The sequence below is a fragment of the Pogona vitticeps genome, chromosome 4 (assembly GCF_051106095.1).
Source record: "Pogona vitticeps strain Pit_001003342236 chromosome 4, PviZW2.1, whole genome shotgun sequence".
Lineage (NCBI taxonomy): Eukaryota > Metazoa > Chordata > Lepidosauria > Squamata > Agamidae > Pogona > Pogona vitticeps.
The window spans coordinates 107,808,261-107,817,704 of record NC_135786.1 but is presented as its reverse complement, the minus strand read 5'-3'; the positions used below and the strand labels follow the sequence as shown (position 1 = coordinate 107,817,704).

At 43.9% G+C, this 9,444-nt stretch overlaps 1 long non-coding RNA gene across 1 annotated transcript; it reads right to left on the bottom strand.

The window, feature by feature from the left end:
* Positions 1 to 2,623: 2,623 nt before the first annotated feature.
* LOC140706723 (uncharacterized) lies at positions 2,624 to 5,798 on the bottom strand. Its single transcript, XR_012086561.2, has 3 exons — positions 5,775 to 5,798; positions 3,410 to 3,504; positions 2,624 to 2,850 (listed from the first exon to the last, which is right to left on the bottom strand). It is a non-coding gene; the product is annotated as an uncharacterized LOC140706723 (long non-coding RNA).
* Between the last annotated feature and the right edge of the window lie 3,646 nt (positions 5,799 to 9,444).

The following is a 9,444-nucleotide window of genomic DNA, read 5'->3' as shown; positions in this document are numbered from 1 at the left end:
GCTCCAAATATAAACCATCTGTGATAATTATGCTTTAAGAAATGTAGAGCTTTAGGAGACTGAGTATACTCTGTGTTTCTTTCAATCCCCCAAAATTAGAATCCTGTAAATAAAAGGTAGCAAGTTAATTATTCTATTTTAGTGGTTTGTGACATAATAATATTTAATTTATTCCAAATTGTAAATTAATTGCATTAAATAGCAACTATATAATAAATGTCTTCCATTTTTGTGACTGTTTTCTCCTTATCAGTAGCAAGTATTTTGAGGGGAGGTTTGAAGCACCTGACATCTGCTATGGTATAGTGGATAAAGTGTTGGTATAGGACTCAAAAGGCCTGGATTCAAATACCGTTTGGGGGATAGCACTGGTAAAATCACTCCTTAAATATTTCACAAACCTTGAAACTCCTACTAGAGTTACCATATGTTGGAATTAACCACATATAACACATTAAAAGCACCTCCATAACCCTAAGTCTGGAAATGCTCCTTTTTGGTTTGCAATCTCTAGACTCCCATGACTAGAAGTAACATATAATCGTCACACCCTGCTTGAGAAAGTAACAAGGTTCGCCTAGAGTGGACGAGTCGCCCAGATAGGCGGGGTATAAATCAAATAAATAAATAAATAAATAAATAAATAAATAAATAAATAAATAAATAAATAAATAAATAAATAAATAAATAAATAAATAAATAAATAAATAAATAAATAAATAACAACAACAACAACAACAATACTACTACTACTACTACTACTACTACTACTACTACTACTACTACTACTACTAATAATAATAATAATAATAATAATAATAATAATAATAATAATAATAATAATAATAATAATAATAATAATAATAATAATTTGCAAAAGGAACATCATTATGCCTTGTTACCCCAAGAAGTAATGTTTCACAGGTAACATCATTGGCTGTTGCATGTTACTTTCAAACTCTGGTTCAGACACTTTCATACTGATGCTTCATGACTGCTCTGCTACCTTCTTAAACTTCTGGTATAAACAGTTTGAAACTCAGGCTGGGATTTTTTAACATGAGGGCAAATACATATGTGCTATTTTTAAAAAAAATGTGAATTCTTTTATGCTTAAAAGTTTAACAAGCTACAGGTGGTAGTGTTGTTGTTTTTTAAGTCCTGTCTCTGGTCTTCAGCTTCCCTAGAGACTACGAACACAAGAGTGTTGTCAAGCCTTTCTGAGCACAAGATATGTTGTTGATATGTGTGTGGCTTGGTGGCTCAGAAGTAAAGAAGAAAGGCCTTCTGTACAACATAACAAAACATAACAAAATCTTCTCAGCTGATGAGTTGCAGGGCTCACCTCAACTTCACAGCCACCATTCACATGTTGTAGTGCTGAGTTGTTAAGGTCTCCACCACAGGGTTTATTTATCAAGAATGACAGTAACTGGTGAGACTGACCAGCAGGCCAGCTCCACACTCCCATGGTAGAATTTTTCATAGAAAAGTGGAGAGTAATTTACAATGGCAACATAAGCATGAAAGGGCAGTTTACATTTTTGGGTTGTTGTTTCATCCTTTCAAGTTAACTTTTGTATTACTCTGGACGGCCTTTGCCAAGATGGCTCACAACGTCTGAGTTCAAAACTACTCAAAATTTTGGCATAATAATTGTTCTTGGACTCCCAAAGTCAAAACTATGGAAGGAGTCACATGGAGTTAGAATTACTGCTGTTGCAGTTGTCAATCTGAGCACAGACCTTTAGTTAGTGTTATTTGTAGGCTGCCTTTCTCCTGATAAGTGGACTCATTTATGCTTTTTAAGAAGTATAAATAATAATGAAGACTGTTGTTGATCATACCTTCCTCTTATCCAGACAAGAAGTTTCTTTTCACACTCTCAATTTTCTCTTTTAATTCATGGTGTGTGGGGTTTTTGCTTTCTGTTTTTGTTTTTCCCTTCTCAAGTTGGAATCTTGATTCGTTTCTATCTACAGCCATTAGTTTCAGCTTATGAGCCAATGTGCAAACTGGATCAAGTAAATTTGGGGGCTGACACATGGGAAACAGGGAGTGATCTTTGGCAAACTTAAGGTCTTTCGTCTAAATCCAATTGCTAGTCCCAACAAGAAAAGTCTCATTGGTGAAATTCAGTAGTAAGTCACTAGAGTAAGTCCATTGAATCAATGGAACTTACAGGAGTTGATTCACTACATTCTCACTGATTCAATAGGCCTACTCTAGTTGTGACTTACTGCTGGATTCCAGCCATTCAAACTGTGGGAATTATCATACATTTTGAGTTACCATTCAACAGTAAATTAAGCAGGCCTATCATAGATGGGACTAATAAATAGATTTGGGCCATCATCTAAAGACATGATAAAAATCAAAGGATAAGGTAGGAAATGCAGACCTTGAATGGAATATGACATGGATTATACCAGGTAGATAAGCAAAAATAGAGTAGAAGTAGAGTTTGGAAAAACTACTTTTGACCTGCAATGCTCAAAGTTTTCCAGCCAGCCACTAGTAATCCAAAATAAACATTTCCAAAATATGAAGGAAAACAAGGATAAGGTAATAGTCCAGAGAAGAACCTGGTTAGATACGGGGAACCTCTTCTTCTAAAAATATGTTTTAAAGTCTTTGGCCTTACTTTCTGTACTGCAAATGGTTCATGTGATTTAGAGCCCTCCTGACTGCCTTATGTCTATGGTATGCAAAGTGGGAGGCAATGTTGATGACACTTAAAGCAACATCAATTTGTGATATGAAGGCTATAGCACAGTTCAGTATCTTCAGATCTTGGTATGTGTCGGTTATGCCGTTGCTTCATGCTAGAGGCAGTGGAAGATGTTAACACTGAAAGTCAAAGGAAGAGAATTCAAATGTAATTTTGAGCAAAATAATTTCCAAAATAAGGGGAATAAATATTCTTCCCATATCATGGCATGAACTTGATAACATTAATGGTCTGTTGTTCAACAGCACTAATCTTAGGGCAAGACAGGGCATTTGCTTTCCACAATGTATCTGACTGGTAATAGAAGTTACCAATAGTTTACCCATCATCCATACAACACTCCCCCTTTCTTTGGTTACAGCAGTGACATTTTCCATGATTTCCTGTGTCTTTTTGTTTCTCCAAAAGGCATTGTTCATTTCTGGTCCCAGTTTGTTCTGAAGGGAATAGTTCAGCACCATGATACTTCACATGCAGTTTATTTTCACATTCATCCTCTCCCAATCAAGCAAACATCAATCAATCAATCAATCAATCAATCAATCAAACAAACAAACAAACAAACAAACAAACAAACAAATACTGGGGGAGGAAGTTCCAACAGGATGGGGAATTCATGCATATTTATGGAACGCTTTCTAAAATTGTGTGGGGAAAAATTGGTTGTCAGAGAAGTACCTTATTAGGGCGAAGTTTGGAAAACCATCGAAGGATACTCTCTGCTCTTTCATGTAAATTAGCTGGGAGAAACGGGTGTGGAATTTTTGTCCCATCTGAAAGGAAAACACATTTTATTTTATACAACATTTTATAAATATTATGGAGTGAAAATTCTTAGGATAAAAACACCTGTCCTGGTCTGCTGGACAGACACAATCCTTTCTAACAGATTTCCAGAGTTTTGAAATGTTACCTTTCTGGACTCTAAAATTTAGAATCCCCTAGTCTGTAGATGGAAGAATCTGGAACTGTGGTCCAAAAAGGTAACTTTTCCAACCTCTGAGGTTTCCTGTTATAATTAGTAAAACATTAAACACAATATTGTTTAAATACACGAAGATTAATGTGTTCTTAAGAGGCAGACATAACAAATTGCATCAAAACTACCCAGTGAATTCTTGGTAGAGCAAGGATTTGAATCTCAGACTTTCCAGTTTACAGTTAGTCACTCAAAGCTGGCTTACTTATTTCATCTTTTAATTTCATCCTTTTTCCCACTGCTACTGCTGCTATGTGAAATACAATAGAATATTTATGAGAATACCAGGTTTTCTCATAAAACCATTTTTCAAATCATGAAAAGGGTGAGATCAGTCCAATTCATTTTTCAAAACTGGTGGCATGTGATATTAATTCAATTTTTAAAAAGTCCACCGTCAGCTGGTAACTGAAGTTAGTTATGAAGTCATGTTCAAATGCCTGGAGAAACCCTAGAAATTAGTGATATTTAATTGTGCATCCCCTTTTGGCACAAATTGCTTTGTGACAAACATCTCGGAATCTTTCAGCTATGATGCATTAAGACGATGAGAACAGGGGCAGAGTCACCTTTGGAAGCCAACTCACTCCTGATGCATTCCAGCCTCCTTAGCAACACTATTGTGCTTTGTTGAAAATTAAATGTAATCTCCATCAGCCTGCCATTATATATACTGTTGCTATAGCAAGACAATACAAACCAATACAAAGTCAGAAAGGCTAGAAGCGCCAGGATTTAAAGTTATGCACACATAAATATATTGAATTCATTGGTGAGAGGATGAGATTGACATAAAGCAGCCAATGAATGTGGTTGAATTGCCAATGGCATATGAAGAAATAACAGCAGCATGTTGAATTTCTTCCATTCCCAACCCTATTTGCCCCAGATGGTAATAAAACACACTGATTTTCATCCTTTGTAGTTAGTATTATGGCAGTGGTACATGGTGTTGGCACTGGAGAGAAAAGAAGTAGTCTTTTACCCATACCTTCCATATTGGACTCTTCAAAAACATCCTGTGAACTATCATTGCAATGGTGTTAGTTTCACACCATGTTTTATAACACACCATCATTGTTTTGAGAAACAACATCCAAAGTCCATATAGCCAGGATGACATCTCTTCTAGGAGAGAAGGAGCAGGAGAAGATGAAAAAGGAGAAGAAGGTTTAGCATCATAACCTTTGCCATTTTCAAGAGGCTCAGCATCATAACTTCTATTCAATTCTTAAACATCCAGGGATGTTAAGGAATCTTGCCAGAATGTCATTTATGACTTTTTTAAAAAAGCTATTTCAACTACAGCAGACTAGTATGTTTCAGTGGCATCTGTATGTATATCTGTTTGTTATGGAGAACTTTGGGAAATGTCCATTTTCCCTGGTGCTGCAGAACAATTTAAAAACCCCACTGCCTCTCCAATGAACCATAAAGCGAGAGCTGAGGATTGTCAGAGGGTGGGAATCAAAGGAAAGGGTTCCGTGGGCTGTGGTGCAGATCAAACCCCATCAGATTTGGAGGCCAATGGGAACACTGGCACCAAAACAATCAGCAGTCTCTGTGTCACCATTTCATTCAAACAGAAGTGCAAAATACTGTAGTCACAGCCACAGAGACATAGAATGTGTTACTCTGTTCCAACACAACCAACCAAGGACTCTTTTGTCACCTTAAAGACTAACACATTTTATTTAGCATTAGCTTTTGTGAACTATAATTCACTCTTTCAAATGTATCTGAGGGAGGTGAGCTGCAGTCCACAAAATTGTGTGGCCAATAAAACATCATAGTCATGAAGGTGCTACTGGTGGGGTAGCACGGGGGCAGGGGGACAGGGCAGTTGTCCTGGGCGCAAAATTCTTACAGGTGCAAAATTTCAAAAGAGAAACAAAATTAAGTACTAATAAGTAAAAGAGAGAGAGAGAGAGAGAGAGAGAGAGAGAGAGAGAGAGAGAGAGAGAGAGAGAGAAAATGCACACCCTCCCCTCACACAGAAAATCTCCATCTCCTCCACCGCCTGGTCCTAGATAGGCTGGTGGGCTCGCTTGCATCCAGTCCCACCTGTGCATGCAGATGTGGTCTGCCTGTTTCTCTTTCACTTCTTCTCCTCCTCCTCCTCCTCTCACCCATGGGGCCCAGCTTGTTTTGGTGCGGCTGGTTTGTGGGGTTCCTCCTCCTCAACAGCCTGGCCAGCATACTCTTGGCACTGCCCCTGAGCCAGCTTCTACTGCCCCTACACTTGGGGCTGGTACGGGTACTGGTGACAGAGCTGGCCAGACTGCTGGGCTTGGCATGCAGCCTCCTGCTCCTGTTCCTGCCCTTGGGCACTGCCTGCTGGCTGCTTCTGGCCCAGGATGCACCAAGCAAGAAGATCCTCACCCAGGGCAAAGCAGTCCTCATCACCGGTGAGGCCTGAGTCAGATATCTGCTGAGAGGGAAGGTCAGAGCGGGATCCGGCTTAAAAGGAGGAGGCAGAATGCTGTGACAACTCTCTTGGGCATGTAAAGAGTGCTTGGGAACAGGGTGGGCCCAGAAGGACATGCTAGAAGAGCAAGGCAGGTGGGGTGGCCATAGAACTGCTCGCTCCGTCTGGCCTGGCCACTGAGAATGGCCACTGAGGAACCAATTTGTCCCATTGGAGCATCACTCGAGGACCCAAGGAGAGCTGCATCGCTGAGCTCTCCTGCCAGCAGGTTAGCATCTCTTGCTCAAGGGGTGCAATACTTACCTTGCCCCAGGTGCTGGCAACCCACTGGGTACCACAAGGCTCCTGGTTGTTTTTCCAAAGGCACAGTTACACTACAGAACAAGTGACATTCTTCTGTGATAGAGTACAAATGTAACATATAAATGTTAATAAAATGTAATAAATAAATAAATAAAATAAATACTACATTTATACTTTCACAAAGAATTCATAGCATAGTAACTTGGTACAAGTCATTTCCAAACCCCGGTCATGTACTACACAAATATGAGCTAGATCTTACAGTTCTGGTATAAGATAGAAATATACCGTATTTTTTGCACCATAAGACGCACTTTCCCCCCTCCAAAATGTGGGTGGGGAAGTCAGTGCGTCTAATGGTGTGAATGCAGCAATTTCGTCGCTGCTGGCCCCGTGGGGGGGAGCGTCGCAAGGGTCCGGGTGAGCCTTCCAGGACCCTTGCGAGGCTCCCCCACGCCCCCACGGGGCCAGCACCGGCGAAATCGCCAGCTTCCAGGTGGGGGGACGTCGCAAGGGTCCTGGGAGCTCACTCAGATCCTTGCAACGCTCCTCCCACCCACGCACCGGCCAGCACTGGCAAAATCGCCAGGTTCTGGGAGTGTTTTGAGGCTTCCCAAGCCTCAAAACACTCCCAGAACCTGGCGATTTTACCCCCCCTGGTCCCATGGGGGGGGTGGAGGGTGGCAAGGGTCCAAGGGAGCCTCCCAGGACCCTTGCCACCCTCCCCCCACCCCCCACGGGGCCAGCCCTGGTGAAATCGCCAGGTTCTGGGAGTGTTTGGAAGCTTGATAAGCCTCCAAACACACTCAGAAGCTGGCGATTTTAAACACCCCCCCGCTCCGTGGGGGGTGGGTGGACGGTGGCAAGGGTCCAAGGGACCCTCCCTTGGACCCATGCCACCCTCCCCCCACCCACCCCCACGTGGCTAGGGGGGGTAAAATCGCCAGCTTCTGGGAGTGTTTGGAGGCTCCCCAAGCCTCCAAACACTCCCAGAACCTGGCGATTTTACCCCCCCTGGTCCCATGGGGGGGGTGGAGGGTGGCAAGGGTCCAAGGGAGCCTCCCAGGACCCTTGCCACCCTCCCCCCACCCCCCACGGGGCCAGCCCTGGCGAAATCGCCAGGTTCTGGGAGTGTTTGGAAGCTTGATAAGCCTCCAAACACACTCAGAAGCTGGCGATTTTAAACACCCCCCCCGCTCCGTGGGGGGTGGGTGGACGGTGGCAAGGGTCCAAGGGACCCTCCCTTGGACCCATGCCACCCTCCCCCCACCCACCCCCACGTGGCTAGGGGGGGGTAAAATCGCCAGCTTCTGGGAGTGTTTGGAGGCTTGGGGAGCCTCCAAACACTCCCAGAAGCTGGCGATTTTACCCCCCCCGGTCCCATGGGGGGGGGTGGAGGGTTGCAAGGGTCCAAGAGAGCCTCCCAGGACCCTTGCCAGGCTCCCACCCACCCACCCCCATGGGGCCAGGGAGGTTAAAATCGCCAGCTTCTGGGAGTGTTTGGAGGCTTGGGGAGCCTCCAAACACTCCCAGAACCTGGCAATTTTACCCCCCCCCGGGTCCCATGGGGGGTGGGTGGAGGGTGGCAAGGGTCCAAGGGACCCTCCCTTGGACCCATGCCACCCTCCCCCCACCCACCCCCACGTGGCCAGGGGGGGTAAAATCGGGAGCTGGCGATTTTACCCCCCCTGGTCCCATGGGGGGGTGGGAGGCTCCCTTGGACCCTTGCCAGGCTCCCACCCACCCACCCCCACGGGGACAGCAGGGGCAAAATCGGGAGCTTCCAGGACCTTTTCTGAGCCTGGAAAGGCTCAGAAAAGATCCTGGAAGCTGCCTATTTTGCCCCCTCTGTCGCCCGGGGGAGGCAGGGTGAGTCTCCAAAGGGTCCTAGGGTGTGTTCTAGGACTCTTTGGAGACTGACCCTGCCTCCCCTGGGGGCCAGAGGGGATGAAATCACCACCTTTGGGGGCTCTTCTGAGGCTTGGGAAACTTCAGAAGAGCCCCAGAAGGTGGCGATTTCACCCCCTCTCGCCCCCGAGGGAGGCAGGGGGAGGCTCCAAAGGGTCCTGGAACACACCCTAGGACCCTAGGGTGTGTTCCATAAGATGGACCTCTCCATAAGGCTCACCAAATTTTAGGAGAAGAAAGCAGATAATTTTTTCCTGTTTTCTTCTCCTAAAAATTTGGTGCGTCTTATGGAAAGGTGCGTCTTATGGAGCGAAAAATACGGTATCTTTCAGTTTTCTTCCACAAAAATAAAAGCTTCTCAGTCATTCTCAGGGAAAGGGTGAAATGAAAAGGAGACACAGAAGCTTTGGTTTATTATTATGGTTTTGAGACACCTTGTGATTTTTCACTAAGCTGCCTCCCACATATCAAGTCACTGAAATATGACCAAAGTTCTTCCTAATTTCAGACACCAGGGGAAGCATGTGACCCCCCCCATGACGTCTTCCCACACTCCAGCAGAAAGAGAATTCAATCAGCAGCATGGGCCAAAAGTGAAAGAAGAAGTGGTGAGATAGAAGCAGAAGCAGTGGAATGATTTTTACTGCAGCTGGATAGCATTCTTTGTGTTTGCAAAAAAAATTAGACCTGCTGCTGAGCAGCCCACTGGAGGAAAATCAGACCCCCGTGCACTCCAGAATTATTTCCCGCTCACTATTTCCAGCGACAGTCCTGAAAGCATCTCAGATCTTCTCGTTGTCCTGAATCCCTTGTCATTTTCCAATCTCTCCCCCTCCCCACTCAGGATGAACCTAGTTTGATTTCAAGAAATAAATAAATATGAGTAATTCCAAAGCAATGAGACAGGAGAAAGACTTCGGGACACTGCATAGGTTAACTTTTTGCCTCCATTATGATTTCTTTAAATTAATTTTTCTAAAGTTACCTCTAGACCAGAGTTCTCCAAACTTTTCAGTGTGAGGGTCACATCATATATTTTACATATTTTTGAGGACTCAAGGAGGGAAGCCTGACAGAAGCGATCCCCCACCCCTG